At 42.1% G+C, this 9,947-nt stretch overlaps 1 long non-coding RNA gene across 1 annotated transcript in view; it reads left to right on the top strand.

Annotated features, from left to right (window-relative positions):
* LOC137160279 (uncharacterized) overlaps positions 1-9,947 on the top strand; it is a 45,460-nt gene that overhangs the window by 31,143 nt on the left and 4,370 nt on the right. The window contains exon 2 of the long non-coding RNA XR_010921829.1: positions 7,036-7,133. This is a non-coding gene — a long non-coding RNA (uncharacterized lncRNA). The remainder of the gene's footprint in view (positions 1-7,035; positions 7,134-9,947) is intronic.

Below are 9,947 nucleotides of genomic sequence, written 5' to 3'. Positions count from 1 at the left end.
AGGCTCCTCCAGCAAGCCCTGAAACACTCAGCGGTCACTGCATTGTCACATGGCCTGAGATGAACTCTGGAAAGCTACATCTGGATCAAGGATTTACATTAGAACATGAAGTTACACAACTGTCCAGAAGCTGCTCACTATGAAACTGCCCAGGTCCTGGAATGCGGGCTGTTTAAGTGACAGTCCTCAGAGCTTCCATCTCAGAAAATGGATCTTTAGTCCACCATTCTAGGGAGAGTCTGGCCCAAAATAGCAGCACAAAAAGCCTCGCTTCCTGTATTTGTAGCAAACTACTTAGAGTCAAAAAACCAGCAACTCCCATTTCTCATTGCAGTAGGAGAATGCTGCCCCCAGCTGTTTCTTGGCTGGGATGTGTAAATTTTGGGCCCCATACACAACATGTGCAATAGTGTTTGACTGACTTGATTAGAACATGGAGAAGCAGAGCCAGTTTTTTCAAAGCTGGCTTCTCTGGCTGATCGGGGCTATTTGGCACAAGACAGCATGACGTCTTTGATTAGAGATGTGCCCAAACTTTATACCACACACAGTGTTCAGCAACCCGCAAGAGCGCCTCAGGCCCCGGCTCCAGTTCAAACGCCAGAGTACACAAAGTAAGTATTTGCATGGCCCTCGTCACGGTAGTATCCGAACTCTGCTACCCTTCACCCTTTACAGAGCTATTGGCATTCAGAGCAGCTAGATGCAGTTATTCATGTTTCCAAAGAGCAAATCTGAGGTTTAATAGGATAATGTTTTACTCTTCTCTAGCAGCTTTCAGCTGAGGATCTCAAAGCACTTTACAGACATTAATTAAGTCTCCCAACTCTTCCCCCACCCCCAAGTAGGTTTACTGCGAAGGATCCTAAATTTCCACGGGGCATGGCAGAGAGGATTTGGTATGTCGTCTTTGCCTAATTCTACTGGCAACTAAGGAGCTTTGCAGCAGTTGGTCTAGTGAGACATTTGTGAGGGAGAGCACTATAACGGACAATACGTAAACAAACTTAGTCCAGGACTGTTTATTCCTACCACAACAGGTGTTAATATTGCTTTATATAAAGTTGTATGAAGCAATCTCCAACCCTTTGAAAAAATTGTTCAAAGATCAAAGTAGCTTGTGGGTCAAGTGACTGACCCCCCAGATAGCAGAGTAATGCCCGGCTGTGACGATCGGCCACTGGCATGTCTCAGCTACACTTTTTATCCATAACTTCAATTTTTTTTTATTTTTATTCTTTTAATAAAAAACACCAAAAGAAAGTTTGTGTTTGGTAGCCCAGGCGATACCTCACTGTTTTATCCCTTCTGTAAGCCTACATTCAGACCCTGCAGGATGGGATTGAGTGGCACTGAGGTCAAATGGAGTGAGACCACAGAAGTCAACCCGGAACATTACTCCAACCCTATCATTTTACCAATCCAAGAATGCAGCATTCTTGGCAAAAAATACCTGCCATAAAGCCTTCAGAGCCCTTAGATTCTGCTCTCCACTGGAAGGAGACACAGACAATCAGACTGGATACCCCAATGAAAACAGTCACAGCAAAAATAGCAGCAGCAAGGTGACCTTTCAACAAAAGAATGAATGAGACTGGTCTAGAGAAGGAGCAGTGCTGAAATCTGCACCTTGTACATTGTCATAGCTGTGTCTGGGCTACTTCAATACATAGTAATGCTAGTTTGAGAAGCAGCATCTTTGAAAAACATTTGTTGTTACTCTTGTAACAGAAAATTTGCTGAGTACCGGGGAAAACTTCCTAACGAGGTCTACAAGACTGGCAGATTCTCCAGAGAGAAGTGATAGACCCCCTCCTTATATCAGGGGTGTAAATTGAAGATACTGTAGGAACAATCCTGCATTGGCCCTTGGGGATAGACTGGATATGATCTAAGGCTAACAGAGGTTTAACTTACCCAAATTCTATGAACTGTTGGCATTGTTCCTGAAGAGGTCACCTAGTTTCCAGTAGTTAGTATTTCTCAAAGCAACATCAGAAGGCATGACTTACAGGTAATGCAGTGGTCTCTTGTAGATGGGCAGGAACAAGTACAATGAACTCACAAAGAGCTGCCTTTAGGAGCTGGATGTTTCCTGTACAGACTAATTTGAAACCGGTCTCAATTCAAGATGAGAACCTGCTTTACGCTTTGGGTTACCTTATGTACTGGTAAGAAAAATACAAAACAGGACATTTCTAAAAGGTATTTTGAGAACCGTGGTTCTCAGGTGGGTGTATGATGTATTTGTTTCAGTGTTGAACCATCGCATCTCATACAAATGCCTGGCCAGAAGCAAGACGTTTCTGCTCTGGATTGTTTTGCGGCAAGATAGCTTCATTGGTGCAAGGGTTGAAAGGGACCTCAGGAGATCATCTAGTCCAACCCCCTGCTCAAAGGAGGACCAAACCCAACTAAATCATCCCAGATGAACTGTCATCAGGGCATGTAGGGACATGCCTGTGGTTGGGGGGCTGCAACAAGTGCCTTTCCCTGCTCATGTGCTGTGACCGTGTGTTTGAAACAAGCCACATGGCAGACCAAAGACTAAGAGGCAGCTGCACCATCCCCATCATATCTTCATTCCTGCTTCCTACTTCTGAATCAACTATTCTACATCTGAAGCTGTGAAACAAAGGACTGAGACCCATCCAGCTACTGGATGTACACCAGAGGGACTGTACAAGCTGCAACCTCCACAATTCTGAGAATCCGATTATTTATATATAAATTGGATTGACTTAATCCTTTAACGTCTCTCTTCTCATTTGTTTGCTAATTGGGGACCAGAGAACGAAATGCAGTGAAAGAGGTCGTGGAACTTTGTTTTTAGCTTCTGATAACCAGTGTGGGGAATCAGAAGCATTGCTTGTAACTGGTAGGTGAATCTAACTGCAGTGTTAGCCACCAGTTGGGGAGAATCTACTCTCCTTTAGCATCCTGCCCTGACCTTAGCATTTTCAGGTGGGCTACCTTATGCATGGACGGGTCAAGACTTACAACTTGTACATAACTTTTATAGAAGAGTCCTACAGAATTAGATCATTTCACTAGGTTTTTATTTTGAACAAAAATCATGTTACAGATTTGTATAGTAATACATAATTACTTCTCTATTAAGTTCTATGGGATGAACAGTCAAAATTATATCCTCTCCTACAGAAATCTATGAATATTGGCTCATTCCTTAGGTCTTTTCCACAACAGGCCATTGCAGCTGTCAGTGGAATTTAGGCCCATCAACATGAGAGGAGCACAGATAAGAGGGAAGGCAAAGTCTGACCCAAAGTTTTGTAAAATGTCACTGGCAGCAAGACCAGAGAGAAGGCGCACACACCTGAAATGGAATGAGCTCACTTTCTCAAGTTTGTGGCGCCATTGTGAGGAAAATAAGCATCTTCTCTTGCAGCTTGGTGTGCACCATCCGTCTGGTCAGATTTCAGATGGGGAAAGACAGCCGTGGAGGGGACGATCACCATAATAACCTGCTACTACAACAGAAGGACCTACATGCTTTATAGAAACTACTGGTGCCATGAAAGATCCAGATCTTGTGATGTTTAGGCGACAAAGCATTTTGTTAAGAATGAGTATAAAGGAAGATTGTTGCTCTTGGATAACAAAAGAGGAGCCATTATGGTCACTATAGAAGAGGATTCAGGAATGTATTGGTGTTGAATAAAAAGACCATATGCAGACATGACTGCAGTGAAACTCACTGTAACCGAAGGTAAAGATTCTTTAACCATTGTAATCTCTCATGAGATTCATTAGTTTTTTAATGACTTGACTGAAAAACAAGTATGTTCCTGGAGTGATTTAGTTATTAGTATTTGATGTTAAATGGGAAACACTGCAACTGCAAAACCAAAAAACACTAATGAAAGCACAGCCAGAACTTCACTGAAACAAGAGCAAAGCTGCTCTGTGGGGCTCAGCACCTCGACACCAACTTGCAAGAGGTCCTCTGCAGATAGAGAAACATTGTTTGTTTTCCAGTAGCATCTAGGATACCCAACTGAGATCAGAGCCCCTGGTGGTAGGCACTGCGTAAACATAGGAAAACCATCTCTGCCCTGAAGAACTTACAAATCTAAAAAGACAACAGAGCAAAAGGGAGTACTGTTATCCCCTTTTACCGTTTCAGAACCAATGCCAAGAGTATGGGATTCTCTGCATGATGCAGCAATGTGCACCAGAGGGCTGTGAACTTTAAAGGTCCCAGTGTGCATTCAGTGTTTTCTGGTTTTGCAATTGCAGCATTGTTTGTTCCCGTTGAACACAGTACTATGTGAAAGCACACTAGGGCACTTTTAGTGGGCACCAGCAGAAGCTACATGGGCCAGTCTCCTGTAATGCTTTGCCACACTGTTGGCAAGACCTATGTAACTTGTCCAAGGTCCCACAGGGTGTGGTGGAGCCAGGAACTAAACCCAGATGTTCCAAGTCCAGTCCAGGGCCTTAGCCACTAGGCTAACCTACTTTTAGTGAGGAGATGAGAGGAAGGGCCGAGGTTTAAAAATACATGGTAAATACATTCCCCTTCAGAGAATTCATAATCTACAAGCCTCACCTTACCTTAACAGATGATTCCTGATCCATAAGGAGGCTATCAAGTAATGTCTTGAAGATAAATTCCTTCCCATATCTAGTGATCATTTCAACCATGACCATATCACAGTCTTCACTTTATGCAGTCCAGGATATTAGTGAGACAAGGTGGGTGAAGTAATCATTTTTTATCGGACCACTTTGGTTGGTGAGACAAGCCTTCAAACCACAGAGCTCTTCTTCAGGCCTGAAGAGGAGCTCCACACGGCTCGAAAACTTGTCTCGCCTGCAGAAACTGGTCCAGTAAAAGATACTCACTCACCTTGTCTCACTAATACTAATTTTATTCAGTTTAGATAAATACGTATGTCAAAGCTGGCATGCATTTGTACAGAGTTGCAACTCAGTCTTTGGTGTGGAGACGAGAGTGCTCTAAGTCCAGAGAGGTCACACGGAGGCTTTTGTACTGTGAACTCTCTGATCAAGGATCAATATTACGTAAATGCCTCTGCCTTCCTCACTCTGTTCCACTGGCAGCTTCACCACTGAGTTTAGAAAAGCACAAACAGTTCAGCTAAGTATAACTAGCTATGCAGCCTCTTGAGACTAATCCTTTGAAATAACATAGAACTAGGAAGGGATATTTACAGCCAAGAGTCTGATTGCTTCAAACAATGCTTCACACCCTTCTGTGTATTGCATCTCACTAGAACTACTTATTTGGTTCCATTTCAGAGCCTCTCCCCACATCACTTAACTCTTACCAGCCATCCCAGTGAATCCTGCCTACGGAGATCAGTGACTCTCAGATGTCACTCAGCCAACAGGCTCTAACGTTCACTACATATGGTACAAAAAAGAGTTTTCCAACTAATATCACAGCGCTCAACAATGATCTGATGCTTCAGTGTGGAGACCTCCTGGAGAGTCAGAGCTATTACTGCCAAACTGCAACTTGCAGAGTGAACAAATCCACCCTGATGGTTAGAGCCAAGGTGCTGACCCCAGCTAAAGAGAATGACACATACCGGTTACAATTAACAGGTTATGTTTTTATTTCAGGGTTAGCATCATGGACTGAGTAATAAATAACTGGCAAAAAACTGTAAAACAAGTTAAACTCCTCTCACACTAAGTTTTGCTAACTAAATTTAGACCCCCTAAAACTTAAGGGACTCAAGCTACAAAGACAGCAATATCTTCCCACTCTGATATTGCCTATTGTACTAGGTGTCTAAGGACTAGTACATGTGCAAATACCAGCACAGCTATGGCATGGGAACAGATCAGACCTTTTGCTCCCCAAAACACTACAGCTTTACCCCTTGAGAAGAATGCTTGTTAGCTATTACAGACAGGAAGGTTTAATTTTCTTAAGTAAATAGAGAACTGTTTTATGTAATTGTGTTTTCTTTTTCCAATTGATTGTTTATCCCTTTTGTAGTGTAAGGGGAGAGTATGAAGTGTCTAATGCCAAGTGGATATGCACTGGATTCTATACAAGCAAATGTATATTTATTAGACGGTGATTTATACAACTGTGTAAGAAACACCCCAGTGTTTGCAGTTGAAATGCCTACTACACCCTTCACAGGCTATTCAGTATCTTGCTCTACTCCTCCAGCCATCCAGGCACAGATTAGGTACCAACCATCACAGCTGTGTGTTCATACTTATTAGATAAGGTCTCAAAAATCCTACTGGAAATTTCTGTCTAAAGACATTTAAAACTGGCTGCTAGGGGCTCAGATTCAGGGACAGCCTAGAAGATACCCTGCCACTTCACATTAATAGAGAAACATATCAACTGTAGTTTAACATGGTGGAAATATTTGTGCTTAGGTTCCATGGTGATTGACTGGGAATATTGGAAAGGCAAACAGAAAAAAATTGGTACAGAAAAGTTTCATAGGGGAAGAAATTGCCAATTGATCCAAATGAGAGCACTGCACCAAAGTGTCACAGAAGACAAGAACTTCACAAGACTTAAAAGATCAGGCTCTTATATGGACATTGAGAACTTATGGTTACAATTGGAAGGATTAAAAATAAGGATCATGCTTCAGGTCATTGGTGATCAGCCTAACAGCCCGTTGTTAAGATTCCCAGGTGGGCAGGTTATTCCATAATTCTCATTAGGTGTCCTGAACTTTCTTCTAAAGCATCTGGCACTTGCCTTGGCTGGTGCCAAGATACCTGACTAGATGGACCATTGCTCTGATCCAGTATGGCAATTCCTGTGTTTCTATTTAGATGCAATAAGGGCAACGAATGGGACAATGGAACTCAGCACCGCTGTTTAAAAAACAAACAAACAAAAAAAACAGTGGAACTTGTCGTTTTAAATGCCATGGGCACTTTTGAAAAAATCTCCCCTGGTAATTTGTGCTTATTGTAATAAACATTTGCGAAAAACATTTTACCTGTAGATCCAGTATTTGCATAATGACTATTCAAATGATTTATTTTCCTCTTTGCTTTTAGAAGTTGGATCCCAGTTCCATAGGCTATTTTGCACTGGCTGTTCCTGAATATTCTAGTAGCATCTTTACTTATTCTGAGCAACAGAACATAGAAAAGTGGTGAGTTTCTTTAAACTAAAGACAATTTTCATTCAGTTCAATAGTGCAATTAACAGTAAACACTTCTCTAAAAACAGTCAAGCTAAGGATGCTTATCTTTATATAGAATTATACACAAGTATTAAAGTATTAGTAATGTGCAGGTTATTAATATATGCTCAAATGGATGACAGTTATTTTATTTTATTTACTCAACAACGATTTCCATTTTTACTGAAGATTTTTAAAGACTATGATCAAGGAAAAAGATTACTTACTGAACAGAAGCAGTTCCCTTCTTCTACACAGCTGGAAGCTAGCAGCTCTCCATAGAAGGTGCTTCTGTGTATTGCCAGTAGCGTGCACTCATACACCTACACCCAGGCTGTAAACCTTTGTCCACCAGGTGTTAACATATCGTACACTTATTTTCTGAATTTTTAAGTGTACATTTGTAATTGCTTTCCACTTCTGTTTATACCAATTGACATTCTGATGTGGGTGTGGAGTGAGATTTAAAATTAAAACCAAATACCAATAGTTACCAACAGCAGTTGAATCCTAAGCTTAACGTACTTCAGCGAGCGCAGCTCTTTGTAGCAGAGAGCAGGTATGCATGGTTAGGATCATGACTCTTCACCAATTGTTTCCGCTCTTTAAATACTATATTCCTAGAGATATTTTAATCAACTATGATACATTGAATTATAAAAAAGCTACCAGTAAAATTATATCAACAAAGTCAAAGGTACCCATGGATTATATATTTGTCCCGAATCCTTGATAAATAGGGGCTTTTCAGTTCACATCAGTTAGAATCTATAAAATGTCATTTTTCTTTAAGTGAGTTGCCTGCCTGTAACTTGAACCAGCCATACCCTTATTCACTAATAAAGGTGCCCATTCAAGAGAGGATTAAAAGACCCCAGTTATTGATGGTGTAGGCCACGGAAGATGTTTGACGTGTTGGACAGAGATAGGGACTTGACGGGCCTGGCCAGAACCGGTTTGATAAGAGGCATTGCTCAGCTTGGTAAACAGGCTGTGCACGGCCGTGTGAATGTGTCTGTGTGCCAGAAGAGGAGGAAAGTGCGGAAGCGAGGTCAGGTGCTGTAAATTAGCCAGTGCTGGCTGTTCCCTAGAGAATGCTGTATCAAAGCTTGAAATGCAAATTGCGCAACGAGACTCGGCCATGAATCCACTTGGATTGCAAGGCAAAATCCCCTGGCAGCCTGCTTCGCAGCTCTCCCTAGAGTCTCCCATGGCTGTTTGGAGCAAAAGCCGTGATTACAGATAAGTGTACCTACCTGATGTGGGCGTGTTTTTATTCCTCACCTGGTATCCAGAACCTGCAGGCAGCTGTGAGCAGCAGTGCCTGGCATAAGAGATGGATCAGGAGCATAAGTCAAATCTGGAACCTACATGGGAATCTAGGAAAATTATTTTTCCTTAGTACAAGATTCAACTCCTAATGTGCCAGGATGTTACAGCTATAGTTATCCTGCGGATCACCTGTATAGACGGGCAGGAGAGCTGGCCAAGCTGGGTTTCGACTAATGACCACTTGCTGGGTTCTGTACAGAGCTGCTCTGACTGGGATTAAGTGCAAGGTTCAAACACTGTCAGAGGAGATGTTCTAATAAAAAGATCTTTGGTTTTTAGATTAAAACAGACTTCATTTCCAGAATTTTTGAAGTGTCCCCCCTCTATCATCCCACCAAGAGAAGGTCAGTAAGACTTGTGGTCTTTGGCTGTCAAGTATAATTTCCTGGCCGTCACCAGCAATATGATATTGTCTGCCCCCTGGCCAGGAGGGTGCAGTCATCTGAAGCCATCCTCAGGACAGCATTTGGACACATCCAGTATACTGGGTCACCCAAGAGACCACACTTCTCTGTACACCATTCAGTATGCAGGAAGGAGTGCCTTGATAGACTGCTCTAGCAAGAGTCTATTCAGTGTTTAAGACAATATGCAAAATCCAGTTTCCCACCACATTTAACAGTCTTTTTGCATGTGAGCTGCACTCATGTTTTGAAAATGCTTGACAGATGCTATGCACTCAAATCCTAGTTAGCTTGTGTGATAATGCCTGTATGTATATTTGGGGTCAACCATTCCCAGCCAGGCTTTCACAGGCCCAGGCCAGAGTATCTAGTACAGCTCCATCAGACATCACTTCTAGGAGACAGGGTCAACAGACTCTAGCCTTTAAAAAAAAAACAAAAACACATTATGCCAAGCTACTCCACCTTACAGAACTTTAAGGAAATTTCTCCAGCTGAGAAGACAAGAGCCAAACACCCAGAGTGAGTTTGCAATGGCAGGAAGGAAGATTTCAAACTGGAAACCAGAGATGAGAAGAGCAAAACCCCTTAAACTTCCTGGACACAAAAGATTCTGTGCCAACAGTGAAAATCCCAGAATGAATGTCCCTGGACAGATCGCCAGCAGAGCAAAGAAAAGCCTTTGCAGGATTTCAGGATTAGTTACGGACTAGCAAAAAACAAAATGGCACAATTATTGGATGCCTCTCACAAATCCAGTTCAGTATACTTCTGCAGAACTCTTGCCTGGTTTTCTGAGGCAACAGACCTCTCCACCCGATAGTCATTGCTGTCAATTTAAATTTTGTAAAATCAATCCTTCATGTAACTGTAGAGCAACAGAAATGTGTACAAATTCTAAGGGAAACCACCATTTTAAAACAAACATTGACCTGCAGTTTGAAACCCAAACATTGCAGAACTAAACCCCTGGCCTGGAAACTGTACACCAGTGAAACTGACTCCATTGTCCAAGTTGAGACAAATGCAAATAGCAAATGAAGTGCAT

This window comes from Emydura macquarii, unplaced genomic scaffold, assembly GCF_026122565.2.
Source record: "Emydura macquarii macquarii isolate MOO-44397 ecotype Brisbane River unplaced genomic scaffold, CSIRO-AGI_Emac_v2 contig_2184, whole genome shotgun sequence".
NCBI classification, from domain to species: Eukaryota; Metazoa; Chordata; order Testudines; family Chelidae; genus Emydura; species Emydura macquarii.
Note: the sequence above shows the minus strand (reverse complement) of the source record. Positions and strands in the feature narration are given on the sequence as shown.